Genomic DNA, 20,187 nt, shown 5'->3' on the forward strand with positions numbered 1-20,187 from the left:
ATCACATACGGAATGTATGCCAGTCCGATGCATTCAATTATGGTGCATTTTAAATTCGCCGTTTTTGTAGCACCATGGCCTTCATTTGGACACGAGTTAAATAACAGAAACGGCTGATGCAGATTGCACAACAGAGGAAGTTACCCAACATTTATCAGCCTAATGTAAATAGAAGACCGGTCAAATACAGTTGTCGTTAGTTGACAGAAAATAGACTTATCGTATGCAAAGTATATATATTTTTAATAAAAACATACATTACTCAATGACTATACAAAAGATGGGGCTTTTATATATGGAAGCCTTCAACAATTAGTCAGTTTCGTGACGCTTATACTTATGTCAGGATGCCCGAGTGGTCTAAGGCGCCAGACTCAAGGTTATAAACCTACATAGAGTGTTCTGGTCCACGAATGTGGGCGTGGGTTCAAATCCCACTTCTGACAGCTGACTTTTTTTTTCTTGGATCATCCGTTCGCATCAATCAAAATAAGTATTTTATTCTCTCGAATGTAAGTCGATAGTAGAATATTGAGACTTTTCAGCCTCAAACTGGCATCTGATGTTAAAGAGGGTGAAGAGTGTTGCCTCAAGCAGAAATCTAACATTAGGCCGCCATGATGAAAAGGATGGCGTCAAGATGGAAAGCCATAAAAGTGGTTTAAGGATTTTCACGGAAAGAGTTTGTTTTGCTAAAATTCTCAGGGTCAAACATATTGGGTCCACGCAACTGTACATTTAATATGTGTAGTTTGTATAAACGCTAGGGGAAATTTAAGATTTCCATTAAGACAAAATTGTTACGTATGTTAGTAGCGGCACTTTTTATTTCAGACATGCTGAATATCAAGTCAGGCAAATTTTCATTCACCACTTTAACAACTGTTACAGCAGCTTTGCCAATCTTAGGACGGACTGACCTCAAGTTACACTGCATTGATACATTTCATATGAGGAGAGAACTGTGTCTCTTTGGTTAGAATGATTATCTTTACTCACCAAGTCACTGTCAGCATTTCATTCAAATTTGTGTATCGTACGTGGGATAGACGTTTGTGCCTAATTAAAATTGGAGAGGGACAGACAAACAGAGACTACAAAAGGAGAAATTAAAATATACACACAGAAACACAAACACACACAAACACATTTATCCGTAGATTATTTAATTAAAATGAAGCTATTCATTTTTCCACCAATACGCGTATCATACACGGCAGGTATGCCAGTCCGATGCATTCAATTATGGTGCATTTTAAATTCGCCGTTTTTGTAGCACCATGGCCTTCCATTTGGACGCGAGTTATATAACAAAAATGGCTGACGCAGATTGCACAACAGAAGAAGTTGCCCAACATTTATTAGTCTAATGTAAATAGAAGACCCGTCAAATACAGTTGTCGTTAGTTTATGGAAAATGGACTTATCGTATGCAAAGTATATACATTTTTAAAAAAACATACATTACTCAAATGACTTTACAAAAGATAGGGCTTTTATATATGGAAGCCTTCAACAATTAGTCAGTTTCGTGACGCTTATATATATGTCAGGATGGCCGAGTTGTCTAAGGCGCCAGACTCAAGCTAATAAACCTGCATAGAGTGTTCTGGTCCACGAATGTGGGCGTGGGTTCAAATCCCACTTCTGACAGTTCATTTTTTTCCTTCTTGCATCATCCGTTTTTATCAATCCAAATAAGTATTTTGTTCTCTCGAATGTAGAATGTAGGTGGATAGTAGGATATTAAGCCATTTCAGACTGAAACTGGCATCTGATGGTAAGATGGGGAGAAGACTATCGTCTCTAATGGAAATTTTACATTGGTCCACCATGTTGAACTGGTGGCGTCAAGATGGAAAGGTTTAAAATTGTTTTAGAGGTTTTCAAAGAAAGAGTTTGTCTTGCTAAGAATGTCAGGGTCTAAAATGTGGGGTCCACGTGGCTAGATGTGCAATATGTGTAGTTTGTATGAATACTACGGAAAATTTAGATTTTCATTAAAACAAATTTCTACGCATATTAATGGTTGCAGTTTTCGTTTGAAACATGCTGGTTATTAAATCAGGGAAGTTATCATTGACTATTTTATGAAATGTTACAACTTTGTGAATATTAGGACGGACTGACCTCTGTATATACTACATTGATACATCTCATAAGAGGAGATAATTTGTATCTGTTTGGCTAGAGTGATTATCTTTCCTCATCAGTTCACAACGACAGCCCATTTCGTTACCTCCAACCGTCCCAAACAATTCAATGTTAGGTAGAACTCCTATTAACTGTTTTGAAAAATATATTGGCATAAATGTACGTCAAAGTTGGGGTAGATGTTTTGAGACAAATCAAATGTTGAGAGAGAGAGAGAAAGGCTAAAGGGCAAGGTGATGGGTACGTAAGTAGATAGTTATGGAGTCAATAGAAAGAAAGTTCACCCATCATATAGGTCCCTCAAAAGTGACAAATCGATCAGAGAAACAGACATACAGACACACATTTAGTGGCTAAAGGTCAGGGTAACGGGTACGTATGTAGGTAAATATGGCAGATAATAGATAGCGTATTTAAGTGTGCCCATGTTTACTGGAAGTACACCCAAACGGCACTATACACATTGTATGACCTTAGTCTATCGTGTATTTGAGAGAAATATTTTTAAAATGTTGATTTATTAAAAAGCAAACTGTACATCGGATGTTTGTACATAAGTTAACCTAGTACAAGACTATCTTTGTCACCTAAGCCATGATGCATTGATGTTCTTCACAGGTGTCAATACGTGTGGGTGTGACTAGAGCTTATGTTGATGCTTAATATATTTATCAAACACCAAAAGTTTACTAGAATGTTTGTGTATTTGTTGTCAAAGCTAAAATAAGAAAAGTGTAAAGCCTATATTTTGTCTATTTGCATTCTTTACTAATTATTTTCATTTATTACTTCTAAAAAGATATTGCTTGCTGGAGGTGTACACCCCCATATGCTAAATATATGTGCAACTCTTAAGGGCACTAAGACTTTGTATCTATAGACCGATATAAAATAATATACTATAGAATATATTAGTGAAAAAACGAAATTAATATGTAAAAGAAAATAAAGAAACGTCGATACATTCCATTCCACAAACATTCGCTCATAATATATACACAAATAAAATAGAAACAATTTTGAGAGGATTTTTACATAGAAAAGATAAAATAAACACAAGCCATTTCAAACTATAATGATATCCAAAGAGTATACATCATGTGATCCTACAATTATAAAACAGGTATCCATTTTTAGTTTATATAGTTATTGTCAGTTAATAAATTTATTGTGTATTTAGTCTTTCTATTGTTCCAATGAGTGCAATGATTAGAGACAAGAAATTGAGTTAAATAAGTAGAAAAATGTGCAACGGATTTAATCAAGAGACCAAATTAATTGAAATAAACATGAACACTACAATACAATTTAAAATAGCATAAATCCCTGATCATATAAAGATAATAATCGTGAATTGGGATATTGTTCTCAACTCAGGAGAAATAATTGTGTTGGCTCGATTTCTTTCTTCTAGCGTCTAAATATATCCAAGATGAAATAATACAACAGGATACCACGGGCATCAAAATTATATAATATCAACTTGTCAAATGAAAAGTTAGATTTCATTATTTCCAAGAATATATTTAACAGCAAACATAACTGTTGAATTCTATTGATATACCAGTATTGTAGTTCTAGTGGTTTGTTTCACAAAATAAAAACGACAATTTACACAGAACATAGACATTTAAGGTGAATAAGAAAAATATTTTAGAACACAGAGATTGTCTTGTAGATTCTTCACCAGGAAGTATATAATAATTATTCACACAAATCTTATCGTTACAAGAGGTCGATAAGAAACAATAAACGAAAATTAGAAAACACACACACACACACACATTTGTCTGTAGATTATTCAATAAGAACGATGCTATAGATTTTTGTTATTAATATGAGTAGCACACACAGAAAACTTGCCAGTCTGATGCATTAGCACAGTTTAATTGAAAATCTCTGTTTCAGTATCATCACGGTACATGCACTTGATTCATGGGGAAACGAACGATAACACACTCCCAATTAAGACAAGGTAAATAACTCTCGCAGGTCACAATCTGACTCCTGGATGACTGTTTTAATTTTATATACTATCCACGCATTTAGTCACTCATAACATACATCACCGTAAAGAAGACATTCCACACATTTCCCATAAGTAATATTCAAGTGCCTTGATAATTCTGAATCTCAACATTTACACAAAGTTTGTCCGTGGCTTCGTGCCTTGTACACTTTAAAACAATATCAACTTCGATGCTTCCAGCCTACTTCGAACTGAATGAGATTCGATTGTGATTGCTTCAGTGATTGGTTATTTGATTAACAGAGTCAATTTGAACATCGGTAACAATCGCTACATCTCGGTATAACCTGGCAAATATGCAATAGGAACAGCTTCGGTTTTTTACGTCAAGTCGTTTTTCTGACTTGTTAGGGAGAAAAACGAGCGTTGTTCTGCTCCTTATATAATGTTCAAGATCGTGTGACATTCGCTGGAAAAATTCACAAGTGTTGAACACTTCTTGACATGGATAAACATTGATTTGTTTCTTAGTATTTTCTCTGTAATATATATATAAATATATATATATATATATATATATATATATATATATATATATATATATATATATATATATATATATATATATATATATATATATATATATATATATATATATGTATATATATATATATACATTGTTGAACTCTGGATGTCTGTGAAGAAAGAATATTTTAAAACATAGTATACTTATTCAGTCAATATGTGAGTAATTAACCAAATTTCAACTGAACTTTAACTTAGAAACTGTTAACAATTGCTTTGTAAATCTTTTTCGTAATGTAAATACTATTCATTTCTTGAATCTCATATAGGAATTAAGCTGTCAAGAAAACAAAAGCTTTCATTTAGTTTATGCTTGTGTAATTAGTTTTCATCAGTTTGCTTGCCCTGACACAATATTATATTAAAATGTATGATGTTATACTGCCTTGGGCTAACTGCACAAAAGCAACATCATGAGGTAGATGGGTTGCGTTTGGTTATGTTTCACATTACTCTAAATGAAATGTATTTGTTTTGGGTTAACTTCACTTTTTATGTATTATGTGAACGGAAAAGTGTCTCCCATTTAAATTTGCATTACTGGAAATTTCCCATATCTCAATGACGGAATGGAACCGAATAAAACATTATGATCAATGGGAGGCACACAGTGATGTAGAGATGGATGACAAATCCAGGGCATGTATCCAATTAATAAAGCAATATAACTGATAGTTACACTTCACATCACCACGTTTTGAATTTCTATATATTGAGATCATAGAAAAGGATAATATTGCACATAAAGCCAGATGAAACTGCATTGTGTCCGTTTTATTCAGTTTTAATTTACAATTGGATTCATACATCCAGCTTTAATACTGGTAAGAAATTAGCTACTTAGGAGTTTAGATTGCAGTGAGAAGTACTGATAGTGTACAAAGATGTTGTCATTTATATTTCCAAGGTTTCTTGGCTATTGCGTATAACTATTCCTACAATACCTTCTTGATTCAGACCACTTTTCAAAGAGACAAAATATTGTAAGCCATGGATGTCTTTATGCATTTATGCATTTCATATTTTTTTGTGACCACAATTTAATTCATTGTAATTTAGTCGACCTTTGATTTGTATTCCTGCATCAAAGTATAGAATCACGATGGTAATGCTTGTTTTGTCTTGCACCTCTACAGCTGAAAAGAATTAAAAACAGGTTCTCTTATCATGATAGAATAATAATAATGTTGGAAAATTTTCCTGTACGATAGGAATTAAATGTTGGGTTAGTAGCAGCCCCATAATACAGAGAACTCTATTGGCAGAACGTATTTTCAACAATATCGATGTTAATTGTGGAATATACAATGCTTTGATCTATTTTTGACACAAGCAACTTTATTATTGACATGAATTTATAATAGACTAAAATTAAGATCCTCTCTTGTTTCCGTTGTCATTAAATTCTTAAATATCGTATTGACACTGTCTGAATCGGTAACTTGTTTTCCCATGACTAGAACAAGGCATACGCTAAAGTTAGTCTTATTAGATTTTCATCTGTTGAATATTTAGACTGTCACTAAAGAAGGAAAGTAAAATAATTGAATGCTACAGAAGATTCATTGCTGCTGTTAGTTCCTTCTGTGCTGGCACAGACACTTTTTTCGTGCATAGTCATCAAATTCAACCTGTCCTAGCTTAGAGTTTCGACAGCAAGTTTGTTAATCATCTTATGAGCATCATTTGGAAAATCATGCTCATCAGAAAGCTTCTGATAAACTGGGAAAGGATGTGTACTGTGGTTCCGCTTATAACTATATATCCACATCTTCCAGATGATAAAGAAGCCATCTACAGTGAGAAGGCTCTGATGAAAATCCTCCAAATCAATAGTTAGAATAATGTACCTGATCTTCTTGAGTAACTGACATTGGTCCATCACGAAGATAATTTATTTGCTTCATTGGGTTTCTGTAATGCTTAGCAATCATCTGTGTGTCCGTGAGATTTCGTGCAGAAAGTGCATTTTAAGAATTGCTTGAACCATCCATGCAGCAGAAATGTTGGCTTAAAGCGATATACATAAAGTTCATCAATCCATTTCCAGGTTGAAATAGAAAGATCACTTGGTGATGCCTTTGTATTTGGATAAGGGCAAATGACCATCTAAAACCTTTTATACCATGAAAACTGTATTGCAAGACATGATTGGCCATTTTACTTTTTGCATCATCTTTATCTCTGGACCAGAATCAATAAGAACCACCAATGAGCTACCAGATTTATAATGATCAACTGGTATGTATTCTTGTATGGACAGCTCATGCAATAATAATCCCCGGCAAAGGCCGTCTTGTGTCGAATTTCGTCTTTGGGTTTTATTCAACATCTTTTTTTGGTATTATTCGAAGGCCCTGACAGACAGAATCTTTATATAGAGATAGCAACTAGCCATGTTAGTAACATCTATGTAACGCGAGGCATATTTGTCATACAATTCCATTAGTAACTGAATTAAATAAATGCATCTTTTTTATAACACAAATTACTGTAATAAACTGTATTTTGTATAATGATCATTTGTAACATTCAGAAGCACTTGATTGAGGGGGGAAACCAATAATAACACTCCCAATTAATTAATTCCGAGTCTGTTATCATTAGTTGTTGTTGTTGTTGTAGGGTTTAACGCCATTTTTCAGGAAACGATAGGCTATAAATGGCGCCAGTATTAATGGTGGATGAAGAACCCGGGAAAATCCCGGAAAGAACCATCGACCCACGAGAACCTACTGGCAAGCTTTGTCGCATACCCACATTGGCCGAATCCGAGAGTCGAACCCACGCAGAGAGAGGTGAGATGACAGTGATCCGTAACGGAGAGCGCTTTAGACCACTCGTCCACTCGGGGACCCGTTATTATTAGTTATCCCCACAATCAAGTGCCCGTGGTAACAGTGGATGGCTGCAAGTTCAATATTGTTGGTAGGGTTTATATTAAACAGATTTAGAATGCCGATATCAGCATACGGATGCATTGAAGTTAAATAACTATGTTACTTCATATTATAATATGGGACTGGGGGTGGGTGGCTTGGAATTTGTTGGAGCCAGGAGTTTTTTTTCTTCTCTTTTCCATCAATATTTTCCCAAACTAATACAGTTGATGTATTCTAATTGTTTTGTATGGTTTATAAATCAGAGTCAGACATATTTGTGAATCTATTTGTCAACTTGAAATTTGGTTCAAACAACTTTTAGTACTTTCCCCCATCCGTTTTTCTGAAAAGTTACAAAATTGAAACCATTGGCATGGGTGGGGTGGGGAGGGACTTTTTACTGTAATATACCAGCCAGCACATACCACGTTGAGACTGTAATTTCTGTCATTTTCCCAAGTATTAACTAGCTTTTCTTATGCTTTATGTCGTGCTAAACGTTTGCATTTAACGATATCCGGCTCAAGAAAAACATTTCGAATTTTCATTTCTTCATGAGATATCACATTCGGGATGTCTCTCTTCTTATGCAAATGTTTCAGTGTCATAACTTCTATGATACACACACACACACACACATACACACACACACACACACACACACACACACACACACACACACACACACACACGTTTATCCGTAGATTATTTAATTAAAATGAAGCTATTCATTTTTCCACCAATACGCGTATCACACACGGAATGTATGCCAGTCCGATGCATTCAATTATGGTGCATTTTAAATTCGCCGTTTTTGTAGCACCATGGCCTTCATTTGGACACGAGTTAAATAACAGAAACGGCTGATGCAGATTGCACAACAGAGGAAGTTACCCAACATTTATCAGCCTAATGTAAATAGAAGACCGGTCAAATACAGTTGTCGTTAGTTTACAGAAAATAGACTTATCGTATGCAAAGTATATATATTTTTAATAATATATGGAAGCCTTCAACAATTAGTCAGTTTCGTGACGCTTATACTTATGTCAGGATGCCCGAGTGGTCTAAGGCGCCAGACTCAAGGTTATAAACCTACATAGAGTGTTCTGGTCCACGAATGTGGGCGTGGGTTCAAATCCCACTTCTGACAGCTGACTTTTTTTTCTTGGATCATCCGTTCGCATCAATCAAAATAAGTATTTTATTCTCTCGAATGTAAGTCGATAGTAGAATATTGAGACTTTTCAGCCTCAAACTGGCATCTGATGTTAAAGAGGGTGAAGAGTGTTGCCTCAAGCAGAAATCTAACATTAGGCCGCCATGATGAAAAGGATGGCGTCAAGATGGAAAGCCATAAAAGTGGTTTAAGGATTTTCACGGAAAGAGTTTGTTTTGCTAAAATTCTCAGGGTCAAACATATTGGGTCCACGCAACTGTACATTTAATATGTGTAGTTTGTATAAACGCTAGGGGAAATTTAAGATTTCCATTAAGACAAAATTGTTACGTATGTTAGTAGCGGCACTTTTTATTTCAGACATGCTGAATATCAAGTCAGGCAAATTTTCATTCACCACTTTAACAACTGTTACAGCAGCTTTGCCAATCTTAGGACGGACTGACCTCAAGTTACACTGCATTGATACATTTCATATGAGGAGAGAACTGTGTCTCTTTGGTTAGAATGATTATCTTTACTCACCAAGTCACTGTCAGCATTTCATTCAAATTTGTGTATCGTACGTGGGATAGACGTTTGTGCCTAATTAAAATTGGAGAGGGACAGACAAACAGAGACTACAAAAGGAGAAATTAAAATATACACACAGAAACACAAACACACACAAACACATTTATCCGTAGATTATTTAATTAAAATGAAGCGATTCATTTTTCCACCAATACGCGTATCATACACGGCAGGTATGCCAGTCCGATGCATTCAATTATGGTGCATTTTAAATTCGCCGTTTTTGTAGCACCATAGCCTTCCATTTGGACGCGAGTTATATAACAAAAATGCCTGACGCAGATTGCACAACAGAAGAAGTTGCCCAACATTTATTAGTCTAATGTAAATAGAAGACCCGTCAAATACAGTTGTCGTTAGTTTATGGAAAATGGACTTATCGTATGCAAAGTATATACATTTTTAAAAAAACATACATTACTCAAATGACTTTACAAAAGATAGGGCTTTTATATATGGAAGCCTTCAACAATTAGTCAGTTTCGTGACGCTTATATATATGTCAGGATGGCCGAGTTGTCTAAGGCGCCAGACTCAAGGTAATAAACCTGCATAGAGTGTTCTGGTCCACGAATGTGGGCGTGGGTTCAAATCCCACTTCTGACAGTTCATTTTTTTCCATCTTGCATCATCCGTTTTTATCAATCCAAATAAGTATTTTGTTCTCTCGAATGTAGAATGTAGGTGGATAGTAGGATATTAAGCCATTTCAGACTGAAACTGGCATCTGATGGTAAGATGGGGAGAAGACTATCGTCTCTAATGGAAATTTTACATTGGTCCACCATGTTGAACTGGTGGCGTCAAGATGGAAAGGTTTAAAATTGTTTTAGAGGTTTTCAAAGAAAGAGTTTGTCTTGCTAAGAATGTCAGGGTCTAAAATGTGGGGTCCACGTGGCTAGATGTGCAATATGTGTAGTTTGTATGAATACTACGGAAAATTTAGATTTTCATTAAAACAAATTTCTACGCATATTAATGGTTGCAGTTTTCGTTTGAAACATGCTGGTTATTAAATCAGGGAAGTTATCATTGACTATTTTATGAAATGTTACAACTTTGTGAATATTAGGACGGACTGACCTCTGTATATACTACATTGATACATCTCATAAGAGGAGATAATTTGTATCTGTTTGGCTAGAGTGATTATCTTTCCTCATCAGTTCACAACGACAGCCCATTTCGTTACCTCCAACCGTCCCAAACAATTCAATGTTAGGTAGAACTCCTATTAACTGTTTTGAAAAATATATTGGCATAAATGTACGTCAAAGTTGGGGTAGATGTTTTGAGACAAATCAAATGTTGAGAGAGAGAGAGAAAGGCTAAAGGGCAAGGTGATGGGTACGTAAGTAGATAGTTATGGAGTCAATAGAAAGAAAGTTCACCCATCATATAGGTCCCTCAAAAGTGACAAATCGATCAGAGAAACAGACATACAGACACACATTTAGTGGCTAAAGGTCAGGGTAACGGGTACGTATGTAGGTAAATATGGCAGATAATAGATAGCGTATTTAAGTGTGCCCATGTTTACTGGAAGTACACCCAAACGGCACTATACACATTGTATGACCTTAGTCTATCGTGTATTTGAGAGAAATATTTTTAAAATGTTGATTTATTAAAAAGCAAACTGTACATCGGATGTTTGTACATAAGTTAACCTAGTACAAGACTATCTTTGTCACCTAAGCCATGATGCATTGATGTTCTTCACAGGTGTCAATACGTGTGGGTGTGACTAGAGCTTATGTTGATGCTTAATATATTTATCAAACACCAAAAGTTTACTAGAATGTTTGTGTATTTGTTGTCAAAGCTAAAATAAGAAAAGTGTAAAGCCTATATTTTGTCTATTTGCATTCTTTACTAATTATTTTCATTTATTACTTCTAAAAAGATATTGCTTGCTGGAGGTGTACACCCCCATATGCTAAATATATGTGCAACTCTTAAGGGCACTAAGACTTTGTATCTATAGACCGATATAAAATAATATACTATAGAATATATTAGTGAAAAAACGAAATTAATATGTAAAAGAAAATAAAGAAACGTCGATACATTCCATTCCACAAACATTCGCTCATAATATATACACAAATAAAATAGAAACAATTTTGAGAGGATTTTTACATAGAAAAGATAAAATAAGCACAAGCCATTTCAAACTATAATGATATCCAAAGAGTATACATCATGTGATCCTACAATTATAAAACAGGTATCCATTTTTAGTTTATATAGTTATTGTCAGTTAATAAATTTATTGTGTATTTAGTCTTTCTATTGTTCCAATGAGTGCAATGATTAGAGACAAGAAATTGAGTTAAATAAGTAGAAAAATGTGCAACGGATTTAATCAAGAGACCAAATTAATTGAAATAAACATGAACACTACAATACAATTTAAAATAGCATAAATCCCTGATCATATAAAGATAATAATCGTGAATTGGGATATTGTTCTCAACTCAGGAGAAATAATTGTGTTGGCTCGATTTCTTTCTTCTAGCGTCTAAATATATCCAAGATGAAATAATACAACAGGATACCACGGGCATCAAAATTATATAATATCAACTTGTCAAATGAAAAGTTAGATTTCATTATTTCCAAGAATATATTTAACAGCAAACATAACTGTTGAATTCTATTGATATACCAGTATTGTAGTTCTAGTGGTTTGTTTCACAAAATAAAAACGACAATTTACACAGAACATAGACGTTTAAGGTGAATAAGAAAAATATTTTAGAACACAGAGATTGTCTTGTAGATTCTTCACCAGGAAGTATATAATAATTATTCACACAAATCTTATCGTTACAAGAGGTCGATAAGAAACAATAAACGAAAATTAGAAAACACACACACACACACACATTTGTCTGTAGATTATTCAATAAGAACGATGCTATAGATTTTTGTTATTAATATGAGTAGCACACACAGAAAACTTGCCAGTCTGATGCATTAGCACAGTTTAATTGAAAATCTCTGTTTCAGTATCATCACGGTACATGCACTTGATTCATGGGGAAACGAACGATAACACACTCCCAATTAAGACAAGGTAAATAACTCTCGCAGGTCACAATCTGACTCCTGGATGACTGTTTTAATTTTATATACTATCCACGCATTTAGTCACTCATAACATACATCACCGTAAAGAAGACATTCCACACATTTCCCATAAGTAATATTCAAGTGCCTTGATAATTCTGAATCTCAACATTTACACAAAGTTTGTCCGTGGCTTCGTGCCTTGTACACTTTAAAACAATATCAACTTCGATGCTTCCAGCCTACTTCGAACTGAATGAGATTCGATTGTGATTGCTTCAGTGATTGGTTATTTGATTAACAGAGTCAATTTGAACATCGGTAACAATCGCTACATCTCGGTATAACCTGGCAAATATGCAATAGGAACAGCTTCGGTTTTTTACGTCAAGTCGTTTTTCTGACTTGTTAGGGAGAAAAACGAGCGTTGTTCTGCTCCTTATATAATGTTCAAGATCGTGTGACATTCGCTGGAAAAATTCACAAGTGTTGAACACTTCTTGACATGGATAAACATTGATTTGTTTCTTAGTATTTTCTCTGTAATATATATATATATATATATATATATATATATATATATATATATATATATATATATATATATATATATATACATTGTTGAACTCTGGATGTCTGTGAAGAAAGAATATTTTAAAACATAGTATACTTATTCAGTCAATATGTGAGTAATTAACCAAATTTCAACTGAACTTTAACTTAGAAACTGTTAACAATTGCTTTGTAAATCTTTTTCGTAATGTAAATACTATTCATTTCTTGAATCTCATATAGGAATTAAGCTGTCAAGAAAACAAAAGCTTTCATTTAGTTTATGCTTGTGTAATTAGTTTTCATCAGTTTGCTTGCCCTAACACAATATTATATTAAAATGTATGATGTTATACTGCCTTGGGCTAACTGCACAAAAGCAACATCATGAGGTAGATGGGTTGCGTTTGGTTATGTTTCACATTACTCTAAATGAAATGTATTTGTTTTGGGTTAACTTCACTTTTTATGTATTATGTGAACGGAAAAGTGTCTCCCATTTAAATTTGCATTACTGGAAATTTCCCATATCTCAATGACGGAATGGAACCGAATAAAACATTATGATCAATGGGAGGCACACAGTGATGTAGAGATGGATGACAAATCCAGGGCATGTATCCAATTAATAAAGCAATATAACTGATAGTTACACTTCACATCACCACGTTTTGAATTTCTATATATTGAGATCATAGAAAAGGATAATATTGCACATAAAGCCAGATGAAACTGCATTGTGTCCGTTTTATTCAGTTTTAATTTACAATTGGATTCATACATCCAGCTTTAATACTGGTAAGAAATTAGCTACTTAGGAGTTTAGATTGCAGTGAGAAGTACTGATAGTGTACAAAGATGTTGTCATTTATATTTCCAAGGTTTCTTGGCTATTGCGTATAACTATTCCTACAATACCTTCTTGATTCAGACCACTTTTCAAAGAGACAAAATGTTGTAAGCCATGGATGTCTTTATGCATTTATGCATTTCATATTTTTTTGTGACCACAATTTAATTCATTGTAATTTAGTCGACCTTTGATTTGTATTCCTGCATCAAAGTATAGAATCACGATGGTAATGCTTGTTTTGTCTTGCACCTCTACAGCTGAAAAGAATTAAAAACAGGTTCTCTTATCATGATAGAATAATAATAATGTTGGAAAATTTTCCTGTACGATAGGAATTAAATGTTGGGTTAGTAGCAGCCCCATAATACAGAGAACTCTATTGGCAGAACGTATTTTCAACAATATCGATGTTAATTGTGGAATATACAATGCTTTGATCTATTTTTGACACAAGCAACTTTATTATTGACATGAATTTATAATAGACTAAAATTAAGATCCTCTCTTGTTTCCGTTGTCATTAAATTCTTAAATATCGTATTGACACTGTCTGAATCGGTAACTTGTTTTCCCATGACTAGAACAAGGCATACGCTAAAGTTAGTCTTATTAGATTTTCATCTGTTGAATATTTAGACTGTCACTAAAGAAGGAAAGTAAAATAATTGAATGCTACAGAAGATTCATTGCTGCTGTTAGTTCCTTCTGTGCTGGCACAGACACTTTTTTCGTGCATAGTCATCAAATTCAACCTGTCCTAGCTTAGAGTTTCGACAGCAAGTTTGTTAATCATCTTATGAGCATCATTTGGAAAATCATGCTCATCAGAAAGCTTCTGATAAACTGGGAAAGGATGTGTACTGTGGTTCCGCTTATAACTATATATCCACATCTTCCAGATGATAAAGAAGCCATCTACAGTGAGAAGGCTCTGATGAAAATCCTCCAAATCAATAGTTAGAATAATGTACCTGATCTTCTTGAGTAACTGACATTGGTCCATCACGAAGATAATTTATTTGCTTCATTGGGTTTCTGTAATGCTTAGGAATCATCTGTGTGTCCGTGAGATTTCGTGCAGAAAGTGCATTTTAAGAATTGCTTGAACCATCCATGCAGCAGAAATGTTGGCTTAAAGCGATATACATAAAGTTCATCAATCCATTTCCAGGTTGAAATAGAAAGATCACTTGGTGATGCCTTTGTATTTGGATAAGGGCAAATGACCATCTAAAACCTTTTATACCATGAAAACTGTATTGCAAGACATGATTGGCCATTTTACTTTTTGCATCATCTTTATCTTTGGACCAGAATCAATAAGAACCACCAATGAGCTACCAGATTTATAATGATCAACTGGTATGTATTCTTGTATGGACAGCTCATGCAATAATAATCCCCGGCAAAGGCCGTCTTGTGTCAAATTTCGTCTTTGGGTTTCATTCAACATCTTTTTTTTCTATTATTCGAAGGCCCTGACAGACAGAATCTTTATATAGAGATAGCAACTAGCCATGTTAGTAACATCTATGTAACGCGAGGCATATTTGTCATACAATTCCATTAGTAACTAAATTAAATAAATGCATCTTTTTTATAACACAAATTACTGTAATAAACTGTATTTTGTATAATGATCATTTGTAACATTCAGAAGCACTTGATTGAGGGGGGAAACCAATAATAACACTCCCAATTAATTAATACCGAGTCTGTTATCATTAGTTGTTGTTGTTGTTGTAGGGTTTAACGCCATTTTTCAGGAAACGATAGGCTATAAATGGCGCCAGTATTAATGGTGGATGAAGAACCCGGGAAAATCCCGGAAAGAACCATCGACCCACGAGAACCTACTGGCAAGCTTTGTCGCATACCCACATTGGTCGAATCCGAGACTCGAACCCACGCAGAGAGAGGTAAGATGACAGTGATCCGTAACGGAGAGCGCTTTAGACCACTCGTCCACTCGGGGACCCGTTATTATTAGTTATCCCCACAATCAAGTGCCCGTGGTAACAGTGGATGGCTGCAAGTTCAATATTGTTGGTAGGGTTTATATTAAACAGATTTAGAATGCCGATATCAGCATACGGATGCATTGAAGTTAAATAACTATGTTACTTCATATTATAATATGGGACTGGGGGTGGGTGGCTTGGAATTTGTTGGAGCCAGGAGTTTTTTTTCTTCTCTTTTCCATCAATATTTTCCCAAACTAATACAGCTGATGTATTCTAATTGTTTTGTATGGTCCATAAATCAGAGTCAGACATATTTGTGAATCTATTTGTCAACTTGAAATTTGGTTCAAACAACTTTTAGTACTTTCCCCCATCCGTTTTTCTGAAAAGTTACAAAATTGAAACCATTGGCAAGGGTGGGGTGGGGAGGGACTTTTTACTGTAATATACCAGCCAGCACATACCACGTTGAGACTGTAATTTCTGTCATTTTCCCAAGTATTAACTAGCTTTTCTTATGCTTTATGTCGTGCTAAACGTTTGCATTTAACGATATCCGGCTCAAGAAAAACATTTCGAATTTTCATTTCTTCATGAGATATCACATTCGGGATGTCTCTCTTCTTATGCAAATGTTTCAGTGGCATAACCTCTATGATACACACACACACACACACACACACACACACACACACACACACACGTTTATCCGTAGATTATTTAATTAAAATGAAGCTATTCATTTTTCCACCAATACGCGTATCACACACGGAATGTATGCCAGTCCGATGCATTCAATTATGGTGCATTTTAAATTCGCCGTTTTTGTAGCACCATGGCCTTCATTTGGACACGAGTTAAATAACAGAAACGGCTGATTCAGATTGCACAACAGAGGAAGTTACCCAACATTTATCAGCCTAATGTAAATAGAAGACCGGTCAAATACAGTTGTCGTTAGTTTACAGAAAATAGACTTATCGTATGCAAAGTATATATATTTTTAATAAATCATACATTACTCAATGACTATACAAAAGATGGGGCTTTTATATATGGAAGCCTTCAACAATTGGTCAGTTTCGTGACGCTTATACTTATGTCAGGATGGCCGAGTGGTCTAAGGCGCCAGACTCAAGGTTATAAACCTACATAGAGTGTTCTGGTCCACGAATGTGGGCGTGGGTTCAAATCCCACTTCTGACAGCTGACTTTTTTTTTCTTGGATCATCCGTTCGCATCAATCAAAATAAGTATTTTATTCTCTCGAATGTAAGTCGATAGTAGAATATTGAGACTTTTCAGCCTCAAACTGGCATCTGATGTTAAAGAGGGTGAAGAGTGTTGCCTCAAGCAGAAATCTAACATTAGGCCGCCATGATGAAAAGGATGGCGTCAAGATGGAAAGCCATAAAAGTGGTTTAAGGGTTTTCACGGAAAGAGTTTGTTTTGCTAAAATTCTCAGGGTCAAACATATTGGGTCCACGCAACTGTACGTTTAATATGTGTAGTTTGTATAAACGCTAGGGGAAATTTAAGATTTCCATTAAGACAAAATTGTTACGTATGTTAGTAGCGGCACTTTTTATTTCAGACATGCTGAATATCAAGTCAGGCAAATTTTCATTCACCACTTTAACAACTGTTACAGCAGCTTTGCCAATCTTAGGACGGACTGACCTCAAGTTACACTGCATTGATACATTTCATATGAGGAGAGAACTGTGTCTCTTTGGTTAGAATGATTATCTTTACTCACCAAGTCACTGTCAGCATTTCATTCAAATTTGTGTATCGTACGTGGGATAGACGTTTGTGCCAAATTAAAATTGGAGAGGGACAGACAAACAGAGACTACAAAAGGAGAAATTAAAATATACACACAGAAACACAAACACACACAAACACATTTATCCGTAGATTATTTAATTAAAATGAAGCTATTCATTTTTCCACCAATACGCGTATCATACACGGCAGGTATGCCAGTCCGATGCATTCAATTATGGTGCATTTTAAATTCGCCGTTTTTGTAGCACCATGGCCTTCCATTTGGACGCGAGTTATATAACAAAAATGGCTGACGCAGATTGCACAACAGAAGAAGTTGCCCAACATTTATTAGTCTAATGTAAATAGAAGACCCGTCAAATACAGTTGTCGTTAGTTTATGGAAAATGGACTTATCGTATGCAAAGTATATACATTTTTAAAAAACATACATTACTCAAATGACTTTACAAAAGATAGGGCTTTTATATATGGAAGCCTTCAACAATTAGTCAGTTTCGTGACGCTTATATATATGTCAGGATGGCCGAGTGGTCTAAGGCGCCAGACTCAAGGTTATAAACCTGCATAGAGTGTTCTGGTCCACGAATGTGGGCGTGGGTTCAAATCCCACTTCTGACAGTTCATTTTTTTCCTTCTTGCATCATCCGTTTTTATCAATCCAAATAAGTATTTTGTTCTCTCGAATGTAGAATGTAGGTGGATAGTAGGATATTAAGCCATTTCAGACTGAAACTGGCATCTGATGGTAAGATGGGGAGAAGACTATCGTCTCTAATGGAAATTTTACATTGGGCCACCATGTTGAACTGGTGGCGTCAAGATGGAAAGGCTTAAGATTGTTTTAGAGGTTTTCAAAGAAAGAGTTTGTCTTGCTAAGAATGTCAGGGTCTAAAATGTGGGGTCCACGTGGCTAGATGTGCAATATGTGTAGTTTGTATGAATACTACGGAAAATTTAGATTTTCATTAAAACAAATTTCTACGCATATTAATGGCTGCAGTTTTCGTTTGAAACATGCTGGTTATTAAATCAGGGAAGTTATCATTGACTATTTTATGAAATGTTACAACTTTTTTTTTTTTTTTTTTTTTTTTTTTTTTTTTTTTTAATAACCCCGTAATAGGTTGACCAATGGGTCGGGGAACCATCCCAGGGTCACCTTACAATCAAACATTTCTGGTTATCAGATAATCTAGGGATAATAAATATAATCTACAGAGAAAGTAAAAAAGAAAAAACACACACACACACACACGCATATACACATGCATATGCCACACAATCTAGGTGACATGGCCTTTGTGATATTACAATATTTTGTTCCTGTTTACCATCAAGACAGAGACAAGTTAAATGTTCATTGTTGAGGTCCATTTTTGAAGAAATTGGTCCTCTTTTTTATTTACCTTGGCATTGTATTTTTCAATGTTCTTATGCATTGCAACTATTTGCTGAAAGGCAAAATTAGAAGGATTTTTCATATTGAATCTGCAAGTATAAATATAATATTTTGCCAAAATAAGCAGAAAATTACCCAAACTGTCCAGTTGTTCACTTCCTAAAAATGTTTCTTTTTTGGACAGATGTACAATATTTGGGCAAAAAGGTGCAAAATCTTCAATAAAACGGTACCAAAACTGTGAAGTAATACTGCAGTCATAAAAGAGATGCTCAATACTTTCAGTTTCACTCTTACAGAAAGTACATTTGTTGTCATCAAATATGTTAATTCTTTTAAGAAAATCATTAGTAGCGATTATTCTGTGGATTAATTTAAAGTTAAAAGAGATCAGCTTGGTATCCTTGGTACAGCGTTTTGCCCGGCTATAAATCTCAGACCACTCCTCACTACTTATATTTTTATTAAATACTTGCATCCAAGCTTCTTGCTTCGCAGTGTGTTGCCTTTTAGTTTCCTGTAAAAGATCTTTGTAAACATACTTGAGTGAATCTTGTTTTCGCAAGTTCGTTATTTTATCCTCCTGCTTATCAAAATTATTATGTACTAGATGGTTTTTTATGGCATCTTTCCATGCTTTAGGAATTCTGGATATTAAGGAGAAGTATTTCAAGAAATCATCGCTTCCAGTTTTTTGTTTTATTATCTCAAAAGGTATTAAATTACCGTGGTCATCTACTAGATCGTTCAGAATTTCAAAACCAGCTTCTGTCCAGGATTTGTATTGATAAATCATTTTAGGGGGGGACAAAATTTAAAATACTCATGGATAGATACTCGTTAGGACTTTGCGGTTCTTCTTTCCATTTAGATACTGCCAAAATTACATCTCTCCAAAAACTGTTTTTAATGAACTTACTAAATTCTTCTAATTTCCTTCTCCCTAAATTCCAAATATCCTTTTTATTTCTGAGTATAGTTGTATTGACTAAGTTCTGCCACGTTCCATCCTCCTTTTCCAGCAATCTTTTAACCCATCTTATCTTAATATACCTAATGAATGAAAATATGTGTATCATATTTAGTCCTCCCTCGTTTTCTGGGGAAACTAGTATATCACGTTTTATTCTCTCTACTTTTCCACCCCATACAAATTTAAATAACATGCGATTTAGTTCTGCTTCAACTTTTGCTGATGGGTTAGGAA

General features: G+C 34.7%; 6 non-coding genes across 6 annotated transcripts; all 6 read left to right on the forward strand.

The window, feature by feature from the left end:
- Window positions 1-341: 341 nt before the first annotated feature.
- Trnal-caa (transfer RNA leucine (anticodon CAA)) lies at window positions 342-446 on the forward strand. The gene is made up of 2 exons: window positions 342-379; window positions 401-446. It is a non-coding gene; the product is annotated as a tRNA-Leu (tRNA).
- Window positions 447-1,548: 1,102 nt separating this feature from the next.
- Window positions 1,549-1,653, forward strand: Trnal-caa (transfer RNA leucine (anticodon CAA)). The gene is made up of 2 exons: window positions 1,549-1,586; window positions 1,608-1,653. It is a non-coding gene; the product is annotated as a tRNA-Leu (tRNA).
- A 6,985-nt stretch (window positions 1,654-8,638) lies between these two features.
- Window positions 8,639-8,743, forward strand: Trnal-caa (transfer RNA leucine (anticodon CAA)). The gene is made up of 2 exons: window positions 8,639-8,676; window positions 8,698-8,743. It is a non-coding gene; the product is annotated as a tRNA-Leu (tRNA).
- Window positions 8,744-9,844: 1,101 nt separating this feature from the next.
- On the forward strand, window positions 9,845-9,949 carry Trnal-caa (transfer RNA leucine (anticodon CAA)). The gene is made up of 2 exons: window positions 9,845-9,882; window positions 9,904-9,949. It is a non-coding gene; the product is annotated as a tRNA-Leu (tRNA).
- A 6,939-nt stretch (window positions 9,950-16,888) lies between these two features.
- On the forward strand, window positions 16,889-16,993 carry Trnal-caa (transfer RNA leucine (anticodon CAA)). The gene is made up of 2 exons: window positions 16,889-16,926; window positions 16,948-16,993. It is a non-coding gene; the product is annotated as a tRNA-Leu (tRNA).
- Window positions 16,994-18,094: 1,101 nt separating this feature from the next.
- Trnal-caa (transfer RNA leucine (anticodon CAA)) lies at window positions 18,095-18,199 on the forward strand. Its single transcript has 2 exons — window positions 18,095-18,132; window positions 18,154-18,199. It is a non-coding gene; the product is annotated as a tRNA-Leu (tRNA).
- The last annotated feature ends 1,988 nt before the right edge of the window (window positions 18,200-20,187 follow it).

This window comes from Sinohyriopsis cumingii, chromosome 1, assembly GCF_028554795.1.
Source record: "Sinohyriopsis cumingii isolate HCF-2022 chromosome 1, ASM2855479v2, whole genome shotgun sequence".
Classification (NCBI taxonomy): Eukaryota; Metazoa; Mollusca; class Bivalvia; order Unionida; family Unionidae; genus Sinohyriopsis; species Sinohyriopsis cumingii.